Here is a 17,739-nt window from a genome sequence, read left to right on the forward strand (position 1 = left end):
AGAGAGAGAGAGAGAGAGAGAGAGAGAGAGAGAGAGAGAGAGAGAGAACAAGCATGTAGAGGATTTGAGAAACAGAAAAATAGATTAACAGAGACAGATATAGACAGCAACTGAGAGAAGAGAAAGACAAACAATTAGGATAGAGGATAGAGGGACTATAAGTGAGTGAGTAATTATGTAAATAATTTAAAATGCTTTGCAAGGTTCCGGGCTTTCAGAGCCATACCATCTGTAAAAATAAGGGTAAAGTCTGTAAGCCTTATTCATACCTAGTGCCACTGAAATGGTCCTAATTTATTAAATATGTTAGTAGTAGGAATGTAGCCTGAAATGCTGACCATTTGCTAACTTTTAATGGAGGGAGGGACTTCACAGTAGGAAATACATCTGGTAGAAAAAAAATAGAAAAAAAGAATCAACTTGAAATCTCAAGACTGGGGACGAAAACTGAGGGAGAGTCAGGGAAGAAGTTGCTCTTTTTTGGTGACAGAGTTGTCACTAGGAGGACACCAGCATAAAATGAAGGTCTGAAGAGGGAATCAGGTATTTTACAGTATAGCTTAAAGAGACTGCATGCAGTCTCCCACTGTCATAGCCCTCCTGTCCTTACTGTCACCTCAGTGACAGTAGAACCTTGTAAGGCCAGGTGTCCTATATGAATCAGTGCAATCATCATCACATGAGCTTGAAGGGCAGAGTAACTTTGTCAGAGGATAGTCTGCTGGGACATGTGCTTCTGCAGGAGCACATGGTGACAACACTACAGCCTACAGTGAAGGGGACCATGTCCACCCACACTAGGTTCACTCATACAGGCATTAGGTTTCTCAGTAGCTTTCTGTGGCCTTGGGCTCCACACCATGACACTATGTTTTCTGTATCTACTCTGGCACTCCTCATGTGTCTCCTGGCCCTAAGGAGAACACACTTCATTCTTTAGACTCTAGACTCTTCTCATATATTGACCTTCCCAGAGCTTGACTTTGGATAGGTTTTATGGAGCTGCCTCAGAAATCTCAGTCCATTTTCTACCTTTGAGCACTGGAAGCTCAGTTAGATAGGATCAGAGTTGCAAATATCTGTAGTCTTCTCTTTTCTAAGACTTGGAGAGTCCTGGAACACTGGATGATCAGGGAGTTCAGTGCAGGTTAAGAAATCTGCAGGGACTTAAGTGTTCAAGCTTCCTGAGAAGACAAAGACAGCAGGGAAGAGGAGGCATCCTTAGCTTTCCTGTCCACAGAATTCTGGAAGAGTGACAGCTGCCCTGGAGTGACTTGCACTGATGTGGGTTACATTTGCGTATAGGAGGAAGTGAGCCTCAGGGCTCCTGATGGTGTTACAGGACACCAGAACACCTGTCACCTCACTCATCATTACTTTAGGGTTCTGGTGGTTTGGTAGTGTATTCTGCTCTCAGGAAGGATTTTGGTACTGGCAGACAGCATGTTTCACAGTGATTCAAGCTTCAGAGGTTTCCTCTCAAACTGTGTGATTTTCAAGGGGTCAGTATGTATACATTGTCTGCTCCCACCCCCACCCCATTTCCCAAATGGAGAAGCCCATGCATGCTGTTTTTCTCATTTGGGCCATGATGTCCAGGGAGACAAGATTATTTCTTTTTCTTTTTTAATTGGATATTTTATTTATTTACATTTCAGATGTTATTTTCTTTCCCTGTTCCCCCCCAAGAAACCCCTTATCTCATCCCCCCTCCTATTGTTTCTATAAGGATATGCTCTCACCCATCCACCCACTCCACCTTACCAGCCCTCGAATTCTCCTACACTGGGTTATCCAGTCTTCATGGAACCAAGTACCTCCTCTCTCACCAATGCCTGGCAAAGCCACTCTCCACTACATTTATAACTGGAGTTATTGGTCCCTCCATGAGTGTTCCTAGGCAGGCAGTTTAGACGCTGGGAGCTCTGGTTGGTTGGTATTGTTGCTTTCCCCATGGGGCCTCAAGCCCCTTTAGTTCCTTCTGTCTTCTCTCTAACTTCTCTATTGGGGACCCAATGATCAGTTCAATGGTTAGCTGTGAGCATCTGCCTCTGTATGTCAGACTCTGGCAGAGCTTCTGAGGAGAGAGGTATATCAAGCTCCTGTCAGCATGCACTTCCTGACATCCACAACAGTTTCTACGTGTGATGACTGAACATGGGATAGATCCCCAGGTGGGGCAGTCTTCAGATGGCCTCTCCTCCAGTCTCTGCTCCACAGTTTGTCTTTTTATTTGCTCCCGTGAGTATTTTGTTACTCCTAAGAGGAACTGAAGCACCCATGCTTTGGTCTTCCTTCTTCTTGAGCTTCATGTGGTTTGTGAGTTATATCTTGGGTGTTGTGAGCTTTTGGGTTAAAATCCACTTAACAGTGAGTGCATACCATGTGTTCTTTTGTGATTGGGTTACCTCACTCAGGATATTTTCTAGCTTTATCCATTTGCCTAAGAATTTCATGAATTCATTGTTTTTAATAGCTGAGTAGTACTCCGTTGTGTAAATGTACCACATTTTCTGTATTCATTCCTCTGTTGAAGGACATCTAGGTTCTTTCCAGCTTCTGGCTATTATAAATAAGGCTGCTATGAACATAGTGGAGCATGTGTCCTTGTTATATGTTGGAACATCTTTTGGGTATATGCCCAGGAGTAGTATAGTTGGGTCCCCAGGTAATACTATGTCCAATTTTCTGAGGAACCATCAGACTGATTTCCAGAGTGGTTGTACCAGTTTACAATCCCACCAACAATGGAGGAGTGTTCCTCTTTCTCTACATTCTCACCAGCATCTGCTGTCACCTGAGTTTTTGATCTTAGCCATTCTGACTGGTGTGAGGTGGAATCTCAGGGCATTTCCCTGATGACTAAAGATGTTGAACATTTCTGTAGGTGCTTCTCAGCCATTCGATATTCCTCAGTTGAAGATTCTTTGTTTAGCTCTGTACCCCATTTTTAATAGGGTTATTTGTTTGTCTGGAGTCTAATTTCTTGAGTTCTTTGTATATTTTGGATATTAGCCCTTTATCGGATGTAGGATTGGTAAAGATCTTTTCCCAATCTGTTGGTTGGTGTTTTGACCTATAGACAGTGTCTTTTGCCTTATAGAAGCTTTGCATTTTTATGAGGTCTCATTTGTCAATTCTTGATCTTAGAGCATAAGCCATTGGTGTTCTGTTCAGGAACTTTTCTCCTGTGCCCATGTGTTTGAGACTTTTCTCCACTTTCTCTGCTATTAGTTTCAGTGTATCTTATTTTATGTGGAGGTCCTCCATCCACTTGGACTTGAGTTTTGTACAAGGAGATAGAAATGGATGGATTTGCCTTTTTCTTCATGCTGACCTACAGTTGGACCAGCATCACTTTTTGAAAATGCTGTCTTTTCCCTACCAAATAGTTTTAGCTCCTTTGTCAAAGATCAAGTGACCATGGGTGTGTGGGTTCATTTCTGGGTCTTCAATTCTATTCCATTGATCTACCTGCCTATCTTTGTACCAGCAGTTTTTATCACTATTGCTCTGTAGTAGAGCTTGAGGTCAGGGATGGTGATTTCCCCAGAAGATCTTTTATTTTTGAGAATAGTTTTTGTTACGCTGGGGTTTTGTTATTCCAAATGAATTTGAGAATTGCTCTTTCTAACTCTGTGAAGAATTGAGTGGGAATTTTGATGGGGATTGCATTAAATCTGTAGATTGCTCTCAGCAAGATGGCGATTTTTACTATATTAATCCTGCCAATCCACGAGCATGGGAGACCTTTCCATCTTCTGAAATCTTCTTTGATTTCTTTATTCAGGGCCTTGAAGTTCTTGTCATACAGATCTGTCACTTGCTTGGTTAGAGTAACACCAAGGTATTTCATATTATTTGTGACTATTGTGAAGGGTGTCATAGCCTGTTTATCTTTGAGTAGAAGAAGGCTACTGATTTGTTTGAGTTACTTTTATATTCAGCCACTTTGCTGAAGTTGTTTGTCAGGTTTAGGAGTTCTCTGGTGGAAGTTTTGGGGTGCAAATAGTGATACTTTGATTTCTTCCTTTCCAGTTTGTATTCCTTTGACCTTGTTTTGTTGTCTAATTTTTCTGGCTAGGACTTCTAGTACTATATTGAATAGATAAGGAGAGAGTGGGCAGCTTTGTCTATTCTCTGATTTTATTGGGACTGCTTCAAGTTTTTCTCCATTTAGTTTGATGTTGGCTTCTGGTTTGCTATATATTGCTTTTGCTATGTTTAGGTATGGGCCTTGAATTCCTGATCTTTCTAAGACTTTAACCATGAAGGGGTGTTGAATTTTGTCAAATGCTTTCTCAGCATCTAGTCAGATGATCATGTGGTTTTCTTTTTTGAGTTTGTTTATGTGGTGGATTACATTAATGGATTTTCTTATATTGAACCATCCCTACATTCCTGGGATAAAGCCTACTTGATCATGATGGATGATTGTTTTCATGTGTTGTTCATGGATTCGGTTTGTGAGAATTTTATTGAATATCTTTGCATCGATATTCATAAGGGGGATTGGTCTGATGTTCTCTTTCTTTGTTGGGTCTTTATGTAGTTTAGGTATGAGTGTAATTGTGACTTCATAGAACAAATTGGACAGTGTTCCTTCTGTTTCTTTTTTTTAATTTTTTTATTGGATATTTTATTTGCATTTCAGATGTTATTCCCTTACCCCATTTCCCCCTTCCCTCTGCCCAATAACCCCCTATCTCATCCCCCCTTCCTCCTGCTTACATAAGGATGTACCCCTACCTACCTCCCCACTTCCACATCCCCACCCTCGAATTCCCCCACACTCAGCCTGCAGCCTTCATGAGACCACGGATCGCCTCTCCCACCTATGCCTGACAAGGCCATCCTCCCTTACATATACAGCTGAAGCCATGGGTCCCTCCCTATGTGCTCCCAGGCTGGTGGTTTAGACCCTGGGAGCTGTGGTTCGTTGGTATTGTTGCTCTCCTCATGGGGCCCTTTCAGTTCCTTCAGTCTTCTCTCTAATTCTTCCATTGGGAACCCCTTGATCAGTTCAATGGTTAGCTGTGAACATCCACCTCTGAGTATGTCAAACTCTGGCAGACCTCTAAAGAGATAACTATATCAGGCTCCCGTCAGCATGCACTTCCTGACATCCACATCAGTGTCTGTTTCTTATTTGTGGAATAGTTTGAAGAGAATTGGTATTTGGTCTTCTTGGAAGAACTGATAGAATTCTGCACTAAAACCATCCTGGGCTTTTTTTGGTGGGGAGACTTTTAATGACTGCTGCTTTTTCTTTAGGGGTTCTGGGACTGTTTAGATGGTTAATCTGATCTTGATTTAACTTTGGTATCTGGTATTTGTCTAGAAAATTGTCCATTTCCTTCAGATTTTCCAGTTTTGTTGAGTATAGGCTTTTGTAGTAGGATCTGATGATTTTTTAAAATGTCCTTTGTGATATGTCTCTTTTTTCAGTTCTGATTTTATTAATTTGGATACTGTCTCTGTTCACTCTGGCTAGTCTGGCTAAGGCTTTATCTATCTTGTTGATTTTCTCAAAGAACCTGTTCCTGGTTTTGTTGAATCTTTGTAGAGTTCTTTTTGTTTCTACTTGGTTGATTTTAGCCCTGAGTTTGATTATTTCCTGCTTTCTACTCCTCTTTGGTGTATTTGCTTCTTTTTGTTCTAGAGCTTTCAGGTGTGCTGTCAAGTTGTTAGTGTATGCTCTTTCCAGGGGTTGGTTTTTTTTTTTTTTTTTTTTTTTTTTTTGGCACTTAGAGCTATGAGTTTTCCTCTTAGCACTGCTTTCATGGAGTCCCACAAGTTTTGGTATGATGTGCCTTCATTTTCATTAAATTCTTAAAAGTCTTTAGTTGCTTTCTTTATTTCCTCCTTGACCAAGTTATCATTGAGTAGAGCATTGTTCAGTTTTCATGTGTATGTGGGCTTTCTGTTGTTTTTGTTGTTATTGAAGACCAGCCTTAGTCCATGGTGATCTGATAGGATGCATGGGATTATTTCAATCTTTTTTTGTCTTTTGTGGCCTGTTTTGTGATTAATTATATGGTCTATTTTGGAGAAGGTACCATGAGGTGCTGAGAAAAAGGTATATTCCTTTGTTTTAGGATAAAATGTTCTATAGATATCTGTTAAATCCATTTGGTTTGTAACTTCTGTTAGTTTCACTGTGTCTCTGTTTAGTTTCTGTTTCCATCATCTGTCCATTGTTGAGAATGGGGTGTTGAAGTCTCCCACTATTTTTGTTTGAGGTGCAATGTGTGCTTTGAGCTTTAGTAAAGTTTCTTTTATGAATGTGGATGCCTTTGCATTTGGAGCATGGGTATTCAGAATTGAGAGTTCATCGTGGTAGATTTTTCCTTTGACAAGTATGAAGTGTTCTTTCTTATCTTTTTTGATAACTTTTAATTTAAAATTGATTTCATTTGATATTAGAATGGCTACTCCAGCTTGTTTCTTGGGACCATTGCTTGGAAAAAATTTTTTCCAGCCTTTTACTCTGAGGTAGTGTCTGTCTTTGTCATTGAGGTGCATTTCCTGTATGGAGCAAAATGCTGGGTCCTGTTTACATATTCAGTCCATTAGTCAAGTATTTTTATTGGGGAATTGAGTCCAGTGATGTTAAGAATATTAAGGAAAAGTGATTGTTGCTTCCTGTTATTTTTTGTTATTAGAAGTAGAATTATGTTTGTGTAGCTATCTTCTTTTGGGGTTGTTGGAAGATTACTTTCTTGCCTTTTCTAAGGTATAGTTTCCCTCCATGTATTGGAGTTTTCCATCTATTATCCTTTGTAGGGCTGGATTTGTGGAAAGGTACTGTGTAAATTTGGTTTTGCCATAGAATGTCCTGGTTTGTCCATCTATGGTAATTCAGAGTTTTGTTGGGTATAGTAGTCTAGGCTAGCATTTTTGTTCTCTTAGGGTCTGTATGATATCAGTCCAGGATCTTCTGCCTTTTATAGTCTCTGGTGAGAAGTCTGGTGTAATTCTGATAGATCTGCCTTTATGAGTTACTTGACTTTTTTCCCTTACTGCTTTTAATATTCTTTTTTTGTTTTGTGCATTTGGTGTTTTGATTATTATGTTACAGGAGGTATTTCTTTTCTAGTCTAGTCTATTTGGAGTTCTGTAGGCTTCTTGTATGTTCATGGGCATCTTGTTCTTTAGGTTAGGGAAGTTTTCCTCTATAATTTTGTTGAAGATATTTATTGGCCCTTTAAGTTGGGACTCTTCGCTCTCTTCTAAACCTATTATCCTTAATTTTTGTCTTCTCATTGTGTCCTGGATTTTCTGGATGTTTTGGTTTAGGATCTTTTTGCATTTTGCATTTTCTTGGACTGTTGTGTCAATGTTTTCTATGGCATCTTTTGCACATGAGATTTTCTTTGTATCTCTTGTATTCTGTTGGTGATGTTTGCATCTATGACTCCTGATCTCTTTCCTAGGTTTTCTATCTCCAGGGTAGTCTCCCTTTGTGATTTCTTTATTGTTTCTACTTCCATTTTTAGATCCTGGATGGTTTTGTTCAATTCCTTCACCTATTTGGTTGTGTTTTCTTGTAATTCTTTAAGGGATTTTTGTGTTTCCTCTTTAAGGGCTTCTACCTGTTTACCTGTGTTCTCCTGTGCTTCTTTAAGGGAGTTATTTATGTCCTTCTTAAAGTCCTCTATCATCATCAAGAGGAGTGATTTTAAATTTGAATCTTGCTTTTCAGGTGTGATCTAGGACTTGCTATTGTGGGAGAATTGGGTTCTGATGATGCCAAGTAACCTTGGCTTCTTTTGCTTACATTCTTACATTTGCCTTTTGCCATCTGGTTATCTCCGGTGCTACCCACACTCACTGTCTCTGACTGGAACCTGTCTCTCCTGTTATCTTGGTTATGTCAGAACTCCTCAGAGTCTAGCTGTCTCTGTGATCGATGATCCTGAGATCCTGGGTGTCAGAGCTTCTGAGAGTCAGGCTGCCTCTGGGATCCTGGGGGTGTTAGAGATCCTGAGAGTCCAGCTTCCTCTATGATTTTGGATGTGTTAGAGCTCCTGGGAGTCCAGCTTCCTCTGGGTGTTGTGGAATTGGTTGCAGACGTGGTGCCCAAGGTTTTCTCAGGATACTGGCTCAGATAAGAAGGAATCCGTGCAAATGGGTCAGAATATGGTGTCTTCACAGGAACAGACAAGCTAGGAGTTAACTGCTCTGGGTGAAGTGGATCCTTTGGGATGGGTCAGAATATGATATCTTCTCAGGAGCAGATCAGCTAGGAGTCTTCCCCAGCAGAAAGGACCAGGCAAAGGTGGCAGAAGGGGAGTGGTGTTTGGAAGGGCGAGGTTTGGTGGATAATGTGTCCCTAGTGTGCTGCTGGTGTCTTAGCTGCAGCTCTGGGACTTCAGGTTGTGGGGGAGGGTTCTTACCAACTGCTCTGAGTGCAGCAGATCCTCTGGGATGGGTCAGAATATGGTGTCTTCTCAGGAGCAGACCAGCTAGGAGTCTGATGAGACTATTTCATTCCCTGTTGACCTACAGAGAGTGAGTGCTCCTTAAGTGCACCCTACGGACTTTCCATTCTCCCACTGTGGACAGAAGCATCCACCATTCAAAGCACCTGGATTCCTGGGTGTTGGTGTTGACTCAGATCCAGGAGTAACACTCAGCTCTGACACTTGAAGTCCACCTCCTTTGAGGCCTGAGCTACTTTTTTCAGCATTACAAGACGAAACAATGATTATTGCATCCAGCATCCTACTGTCATAGTCCTCCTGTCCTTATTGTACACATAGAGACAGTAGCTTGCTGTTGGGGCAGGCTGGGGTGTGTTTATATGGAAATGGGATTCATCAAATCAGTGTCAATGGCAGAGTGGCCTTGTCAGAGGATAGTCTATTGCCTCACGTGCTTCTGCCATAGATGTGGACAGCACAGCTGCCTAGGACATCCTGCAGATGGCACAGGATATTCCAGAGACTGTCCATCCTTAATGTCCATGCAGACTTGTGAAGACAGAGAGGTCCAGATCTTCTTTTCAACTATATTCCTTGAATTCTGGAACAAGACTCAATTCTGGGCATGGGAAGGAAATGTCTTCACTTTGATAGGAGATAGAATGAATGGGAGAAGGAAGAGAAACAAGGACCAGCTCATGAGTTCTGAGAATGAGTGTTATTTGGTCGTGGGGTACAGGGATTGAAGGCATCTCCTCAGGTCTTCTTTTCTGTTTATCACATGGTTTGATCGGCAACCAAAGTGGTCCCTTTCTTGTGAATGGAGTCCCAGTGGAGAATTCTATATCATTGTGTACACACTGGCTTAAAGGATTGACTGTTGTCTTACTGGCTGGGCATGCAGGACGAATGTGTATGAATCCAGTGTTTCTCTCCTCTACAGATGCTGATATCCATTCTTGGCAGATGCTCTATACTGATACACCAAACAAGCAGCTCAGCACCTGGCTGTCCTTCTGAACTGTGGGGAGACACTGAGTTGGCCCATTAGAGCCTTGACCTTTGTCCCTCTGCCAGGCACCAGATAATCACATTGGATTCCATCTGGACACTTGTCCCTGTGTACAACAGCCTCACATCTTTCCTGAATACCTTGCTGAGGTAGGAGAGTTTTACTTTGTGTTTCTAGTTTAGTGTTATATTGAGATGTGATCCTCTGTAATAATGAACAACTGCCCTCATAGTCAGAGAACCATGTCCTTCTCACACACACCAGCTTCTGTAGCACAGCACCATCATCTGTAGAGGAGAAGCTGAAGGAGGGAAATGTATTAGATGCAAGGGGAGGGAACCCCAGGTACCATGGACAATGGCAGGTCCACCTTTTTGAAAACCTCCTACTGAATGAGACCTCCACTGGGTAGATTACAACTAGGGTAAGACCCAAAGGGCTCAGGAAGGAAGGACACTGGAGCAAGTGCAGTTATGGACCATTTCCCTTTTCCTGAATATCTAAAGACTGCACTTGAGACACACAGTGGCCTTTAAGATTCGTCAAGGCCATCAACTACTGGAAGTCATCATGTTGCAGGTCAGGAAGCTAATGGAACATCATGTCCTTCAGGTTGGTGAGAGGAAAGAGCTCACATGTGCCACTGGGCTTTGCCTCATGATGACTCTGGTATAGGGAAAGTCCAGACCCTCTATTCACTGTGTGAACTTCAGTTCCAGGTTCCAGAGTGACTCTAATGACCATCCTCTGCAGACAGCAGTCACAAATCCCAGATATAAACATATGGAGAATAGAATTGATGGGGAAGGGGTGTACAGCTGAGACACCTGATAGATAAATCAGTGAAAATGTGACAGGAGATGAGGTCAGGCCGTCTACTGTTCCAAGAGAAAAGACAGCTCACAACTTAAAGTGTCGGGCATTCCAGAAAGGGATTGCCTTTCCCCATCTGGGTTGGATAATTTTCTGACAATTTGGTTAAGTTACTATCATTTGGGGTGAAAATGTCTTGTTGAGAAAATGCCCTTATCAGATTGTGGAGTGTGTTTATCATTCGTTGTGAGTCAACATCCTCTGCACCTGTGCTGTTATGCCCGATCCTCCATCTCTATGCATTTCCCTGAGAAGACTGCTCAAGGAGAAATCCAAACTTAGGTGATAAGCTGCCAAGTGTGTCTCCTTGTTCCTGTTTTGATCCTTGTTCCTGTTTTTATTCCTGTTCCTGTTTGTGTTCCTGTTTTGTGGGGAGTATAAAAGGGGTCTACACAGTTGAAAATATAGCATTTGGTTCTTTACCAGATGACTCTTTGTCTTTCTTTCTCTCACCCTCAGCCCTCCGCCGATCCAAGGAACTCAGTTAGCTATGGTGGCGTAGCTGACAAGTGGAGGTTCCCACCGAGATCGGAAAGAAGAGGAAGATTGCTGTCGGGCCGTCTCCGGGGTGCACATTAAGACAGGAGACGTATTGGACACGGACCAAAAGTAAATTTTCGGGGTAAGTAAACGCCATGGGTTTGGCACACAGTAAGGAGTTGCTAGCTAAGCAACTACCTACTCTTCTGGCTCAGCGGGGAACTGCTGTTAAAGCTAGGGTTATTGAAGAATTTATGAAAGAAGTACAAAAATTCTCTCCATGGTTTGTGGCAAATGGCACTTTTAAGCTGTAAGACTGGGAAAAGGTAATAGGTGATTTTCGTGCTGCTGCTGATCGCCATGGTCCTTTAGTCCTTAAGAAATCAGTTTGGGGCGTTTGGAAACTGGTTAGGGATGCCCTTGTTAGTGAAAACGAATTGGTTGAGGAACAAATTGAGGAGGTTAAGAAAACTCTTGGAGAAGTTCAGGAGGAATTCTCTAGGGAGTCCCTATGTGGATCTTCTTCCTCCTCTTCATCTACATCAGGGGATTCTTCTTCTTCTGAGGAGGAGGAACTTTTGGAGGTTGATGGAGGAAAGGAAGTGGGTTCGAGCAGAAAAGAGAGGGAGAGGCTGCAATCCTAGGAAAAACAAGGTAAACAGACCAAGATGTTAAGATTTAAATCCTTAAGAGGTTGCACATCTCCTGCGGAGCCCTGCTCCCCTTTGGCTCCACCTGCGTATGAGGATTCTTGGGAGGAATGGTGGCAAGGTGAGATGGAACTGAAGGCCGAGGAGGCCCCTGTTACTAAAGGAGTGATTTTTCAGAAACAAAGAAGGGAGTGTCCTCGTGCCTATCCTGTTGTTGAGGTGCCTAATCCTGCTAATCCTGGGCAATTTATTCGGCAGCACCAACCCTTGACATTTAAGGAATTAAAGCAACTGAAGGAGGCTGTAGCATCTTATGGCCCTTTGGCCCCCTTTACCAAGGCTTTGATAGATTCTTATTTATTTATTTTTTTTTTTAAAGATTTATTTTATTTGTATGAATACACTGTAGCTGTCTTCAGACACACCAGAAGAGGGCATCAGATCTCATTACAGATGGTTGTGAGCCACCATGTGGTTGCTGGGAATTGAACTCAGGACCTCTGGAAGAGCAGCTGTTGCTCTTAACCTCTGAGCCATCTCTCCAGCCCCCTGATAGATTCTTATACTGCCATGAATTTAACTCCTAGTGATTGGCAACAGTTGTGTCGTGCTGTTCTTTCAGGGGAGAATTATTTGCTCTGGAGGAGTGAATATCAGGAGCAATGTATTAGAACTGCACGACTCAATGCCCAAGCTGGCAACCCCTAGGTAAACCTAGAAATGTTAACCGGTACTGGGGCCTATGAAGCTCTGCATAACCAAATTCAATACAATCCTGGAGTGTATGCTCAGGTTGCCACTGCATCTGTGAGAGCATGGGGCAGTCTTCCCAATTTAGCTGCAGGGGAACAATTAACCAAAGTCCTTCAAGGACCTTCTGAGCCTTATTCAGATTTTGTGGCTCTACTGATGGCATTAGCTGGAAAAATTTTTGGGGATGTGGATTCTGCTATGCCTGTGATTAAACAGTTGGCTTTTGAAAATGCCAATAAATACTGCCAAGAAGCTATAAGGACCCATAAGTCCAAAAGTCTTAATGAATATTTGAAAATTTGCAAAGAGATCGATGGGAATTTTGTACAGGCCCAGGTGCTGGCTGCTGCCTTAAATAAGGGATTAAGGAGATCTCCTTCAGACAAAAAATGCTTCGGTTGTAGGGGTTCGTCCTCAGAAGGTTCAAATTAGGGTAGATCATTTAAAAACATTGAATGATTATCAAAAACTATTAGGAAATTTAAATTAGGTGCGACCTTCGGTTGGAGTGTCTTCAGGGGAACTTAAGCCTTTGTTTGATATTTTGCAAGGGGATGCCGACCCTACCTCTGAGAGGGTCCTTAGTAAGGAAGCCAGAGCTGCTTTATCAAGGTTTCAAGAAGCCTTATCCTCTACTATGTTACAACGTATAGATTATCATCAAGATTTGTGGCTGCTGGTTTTCCCATCTCAATTTGCTCCCACTGCATTATTATGGCAGGGGGCCCCTCTTTATTGGATTCATTCACCAGCTTCTCCTCGCAGGATTGTTTCAGGTTATCCTACCTTGATTTTACAATTACTGTTGAAGGCAGAGGGGGTATCCAAACAGTATTTTGGCCTTAGAATTAGAAAAATTATTCTTCCCTATACCAAGGAGCAATTAAGTTATCTAATTAGTAATGATGAAGGCTGGGGAATGTTTGCTTGCTATACCTCGGCACAGTTTGATAATCATTATCCTCTGGATAAAAGGGTCCAATTTTTTAAAATGCACCCTGTTTGTTTTCCTAAGATAGTATATCGGGACCCAATTCCTAATGCCAGAGTAGTTTTCACTGATGGATCTTCTTCGGGAATGGCTGTGGTTGTTTCTGATAAAATAGTAGAAAAGGTTTTTATTTACAGGGCCTCTGCTCAACAGATAGAATTAGAAGCCCTTTGTTTAGCTTTGAATTTGTTTACTGAACCCTTAAATATCTTTACTGATAGTATTTATGTGGCGAATATCATAAAAAATTTAGAAACTGCTCCTTTTATCGATCCCCATTCTACTGTAGCCTTTGTTTTGAATAACGCACAGAAGCTTTTATGGCAGAGGAATAATCCCATGTATGTTGGACATATACGAAGTCATACAGGCCTCCCAGGTCCCCTTAGTGAGGGGAACTCCTTGGCAGATCAGCACACGAGATGCATGCTTGCTGCTGAAGATTCTTCACTTTCTGCTGTATCTCATGCTCAGCAATTACATGACAAATTTCATCTTAATGCCCAGAGCCTAAAGTTTCATACTGGCTGTTCCAGAGAGCAGGCTCTGAGGATTAGTTCCTCGTGTTCAGCATGTGCCCCATTTATTCATGTTCCAAACTTGGGTGTTAATCCTCGTGGTCTCATGCCCAGTGACGTTTGGCAAATGGATGTTACTCATGTAAATAGTTTTGGTAAGTTATCCTTTGTTCATGTGTTGGTAGATACCTTTAGTGGCCTGATCTTTGCATCGGCTCTTAGTGGAGAAAAGGCTAAGGATGTTAAGGTGCACTGTTTAGCGGCCTTTGCCTATGCAGGAGTTCCTAGAACTATTAAGACAGACAATGGCCCAGCATATATTAGTTCCTCAGTTCAGACATTTTTTAAAGATTATGAGATTAGCCATAAAACTGGAATTCCATATAATCCCCAGGGACAAGCTATAGTAGAGCGCTGTCATAGCACTATAAAAAGTTACTTAGAAAAAATAAAAAGGAATGAATATGGCATCACACCACATAATAAATTATCTATTATACTTTATATTTTAAATTTTCTTTTGGTGGATGGTGATGGCAGATCTGCAGCCGAGTGCCATTGGAGACCAAATAAGGCTGTAAAGGAAGCGTTGGTTCGGTGGAAAGATTTAACATCTGGGGTTTGGAAGGGCCCTGATCCAGTGTTATTAAGGATTAGAGGATCAGTTTGTGTCTTTCCAAAAAATGCAGATGGGCCTCTTTGGATTCCTGAGCATTGTGTTCGCCCTGTGGATGAGCCCGGTAAAGGGAATGGAACAATGGAGCCTGGTCCAAAATCCACCGATATTGATAAGTGTGAGCCTTGATGCCACCGTGCCTGTCTTGATATGACCCCTTTCCTTTTGTTTTGTTTAATCAGACCAGTGAGGGGGGCAACTAAATTGTTCTGCTGAGTCTTGTTTTTTAGCAAATTGTTGGAGTGGACTTATGGTGATACCAGTGGAATCTGATGAGGCTGAAGTTATCATCTAGAAGTGACAGAAAAGAGATTTCAAAATTACTGCCAGGATCATTGCCACCATTGCCATTGCTGCAGGGACCGCCGTGGGCACAGGCATCGCCTTATCCAGCAGCATACAAACTGCCCAGACATCGAATGAACTTTTGGGGAGGGTACAGATACATTGGTTTCTCAGAGTGATATTCAGTCTCATTTTCATATTGCTGTTTTAGATTCAAATCAACAAATTGCTTTGGTTCAAGAACAAGTAGATTTTATGTTACTCACCAGAGATGTTGTTAGCTATGATCCCTTCCTTCATGCCATTTGTGTTACACCTGTGCATTTAATTAATGCTTCCTTTTCTGTTAAGTATTTGAATCAGTTGATTTCTGGCTCTTGGAATGCTACTTATTATTATCTTACTCGGCAGCTCTTTAATAAGATTGTATTAGTTAATAATACCAGAGTTTATCCTATTGATGGGTCATCAATCTTGAGCATGTTTCTTCAAGTGGGAATGCTGGTGAAAGAGTGGGCTGGAGTTACTTCCTTGGCAGTTTTAGCCTAATTTTGCTGATGCTTGTTTTTGGGTGTCTGTGCCACCTTTGGGCACAACAGGTACAATCTCAAGCTATTGTGCGAGGATTGGTGCTTTTACATGGTCGAGGGGGATCCCTCTGCCCAAGTGTGGCTGACCATGCTACAACCTAGGCCCGAGCTGCAGCCGGGACTGCAAGGGAATTTTCCCTGAGAGACATGCCTGGCTGCATAGGGGTTGGTGTTGATACAGTTCCCCTCCTCAGGAAAAAGACACCGGGATGGGTATGACCATACCACCTCACTGTACAATGGCAGGGGGCTGGAGGTCATTACAATATCCCCAATATTCACTGAGGGTCTGGTCTCTGTCTCCGCTCGGCCTCTAATTAAAAGAAAAAGGGTGAATTGTGAGTCAACATCCTCTCTGCACCTGTGCTGTTATCCTGTGCCCAATCCTCCATCTCTATGCATTTCCCTGAGAAGACTGCTCAAGGAGAAATCCAAACTTAGGTGATAAGCTGCCAAGTGTGTCTCCTTGTTCCTGTTTTGATCCTTGTTCCTGTTTTTATTCCTGTTCCTGTTTGTGTTCCTGTTTTGTGGGGAGTATAAAAGGGGTCTACACAGTTGAAAATATAGCATTTGGTTCTTTACCAGATGACTCTTTGTCTTTCTTTCTCTCACCCTCAGCCCTCCGCCGATCCAAGGAACTCAGTTAGCTATGCTGGCATAGCTGACAATTCATTTTCATGATTAGTGACAAACTGTGAGTGTTTAGGTGTGTTTGGATAGTAGCTCAGGTGGGAGAAGGAAACATGCCAAGGAAATCCTGGTGAAGAAGCCAGTAAAGTGCACCCTTCATGGCCCCTACAGTTGGCTCTGCCTCTAAATTCTTACCTTCAGTTACTGTTCTTAACGTCCGACCAGGATAGTCATACACATGAGTGTGAAGTAAAAAACAAAAAAATACTTTCCTGCACAGCCAAACAGGACCTACTGCTCTGTGTATTCATGGCACCAATGAAGAGGGAATGGCCTTGACACACACCTGTTGGTTCATGTCTTTAACAAAAGGCAGCCTCATCAGAGAACACACATGGTAGCTTCCTACTGTACTTAAAGTCTTAGCTGGTGAATTCTAGAGAGACCAGAGCTAGTAAGGGAGAGAGGAGAGAAATAGCTTGATCAGTACACCCATGCCTCTCTGTAGGTTTTTTGTTTGTTTGTTTCTTAGACTAGAATGAAATATCTAAGGCACTGAAAATGTTTCCTCAATGTTACTGAGCTTTTGAGTTGGACAGGAAGCACACATCTGTGAAGAGACATTTAAACAAAAGCAAAAAATTTTGGGTTGAAAAGCACAAACACTGTTGTTCTAGGCATTCCTGTTAGGGGAAAAGGCATTAATGATAGATTTAGAAGTAGTGGAGGAAAGGCCTGTTCTGCCATGTGGTGGTTTGGGTTACCACCTGGATGTTCTAGCAGAGAGGCCAAGGAATTCCCCCTGTTGTTTTCTTAGAGAAAAGAAAGGCTAACTTTGAAGAAAAGTTTAAAGCGAAAAACATAGAAGTTTGGTAACAGAGTCAGAAGGAGTGAAAGGCTGTGTGAGACTGAGCTACAGCAGAGAGACACCTAGAGGTTGAGAAAGAAATTGTAAGTTAGACAAAGGTGAAGGGGCGCAGATGGAGTCTCAGACTCCCTGTTAACAGGCAAGCCAGCTGGGGTATAGCTGGTCGCAAATGACTTAGAAGGGGACTAGTGGGGAAGGGGCAAACAGAGAGCCAGCTCTGTTTTACAGGCAAGTCAGCTGGGGTATAACCAGCCGGCCGCAAATGGCGGGGAGTGGAGGAATTTTAGCGCGAAAAGTTAACCCCTGGGGGAGGGGCAAACCTCTTGGCAGGCAGAGCACGGGAGATTTCTTGGGGGGAGGGGTAAAGAATGGCGATTAAGGGGTCTCTGCCATTTTGTAGCGAACACGTGGAGAAGAGGGAGAGAGATCTAGTCTTTTGAGTCAGGCAGGAGCTAGTGGTAGCTAAGATTTAGAGAAAACGTTGGCCCGAAACACGTGGAGAGAGAAAGAGGGAGAAAGGATATAGAGAGCCGTCTAGTCTTAGGGACTAGGCTGGAGTTACTCACGGTTCCATGGAGAGGGTCTTGGCGGACGCCAGCGGGGGATACTCTTGGAGCTGGCTTTGTCCGGATCTTCTACCACCTGTAGGGAATGATGTAGGCCCATGCGTGGGCACGCACGGGCGTGAATCTCTGTTGTGTTGTGTGTCCGTGTGTCTGCCGTGACGCAGTAGGCCAGGAGGGCAGGAGTACACGGGATCTTGGCTGAGTTTATTCCCTGCGACACCAGGCGAGCGCGGCGGGGCCCCGCCCAGCATGGGGAATTTTCACTCAGGTTCCACGGGGATGCAGAGCTCTTGGGGCACGTGGGCTCACGTCGGACAACCCACTGCCGAGAAAATGAAAGGGGTTGGGGATCCCCTGTGCTCTGGGGCAGCCAGGGACTGATTGGTCTCAAGCCCTTGGCTCGGAGGGCTGAGACGGGGGG

The sequence above is a fragment of the Grammomys surdaster genome, unplaced genomic scaffold (assembly GCF_004785775.1).
Source record: "Grammomys surdaster isolate TR1022 unplaced genomic scaffold, NIH_TR_1.0 318, whole genome shotgun sequence".
Lineage (NCBI taxonomy): Eukaryota > Metazoa > Chordata > Mammalia > Rodentia > Muridae > Grammomys > Grammomys surdaster.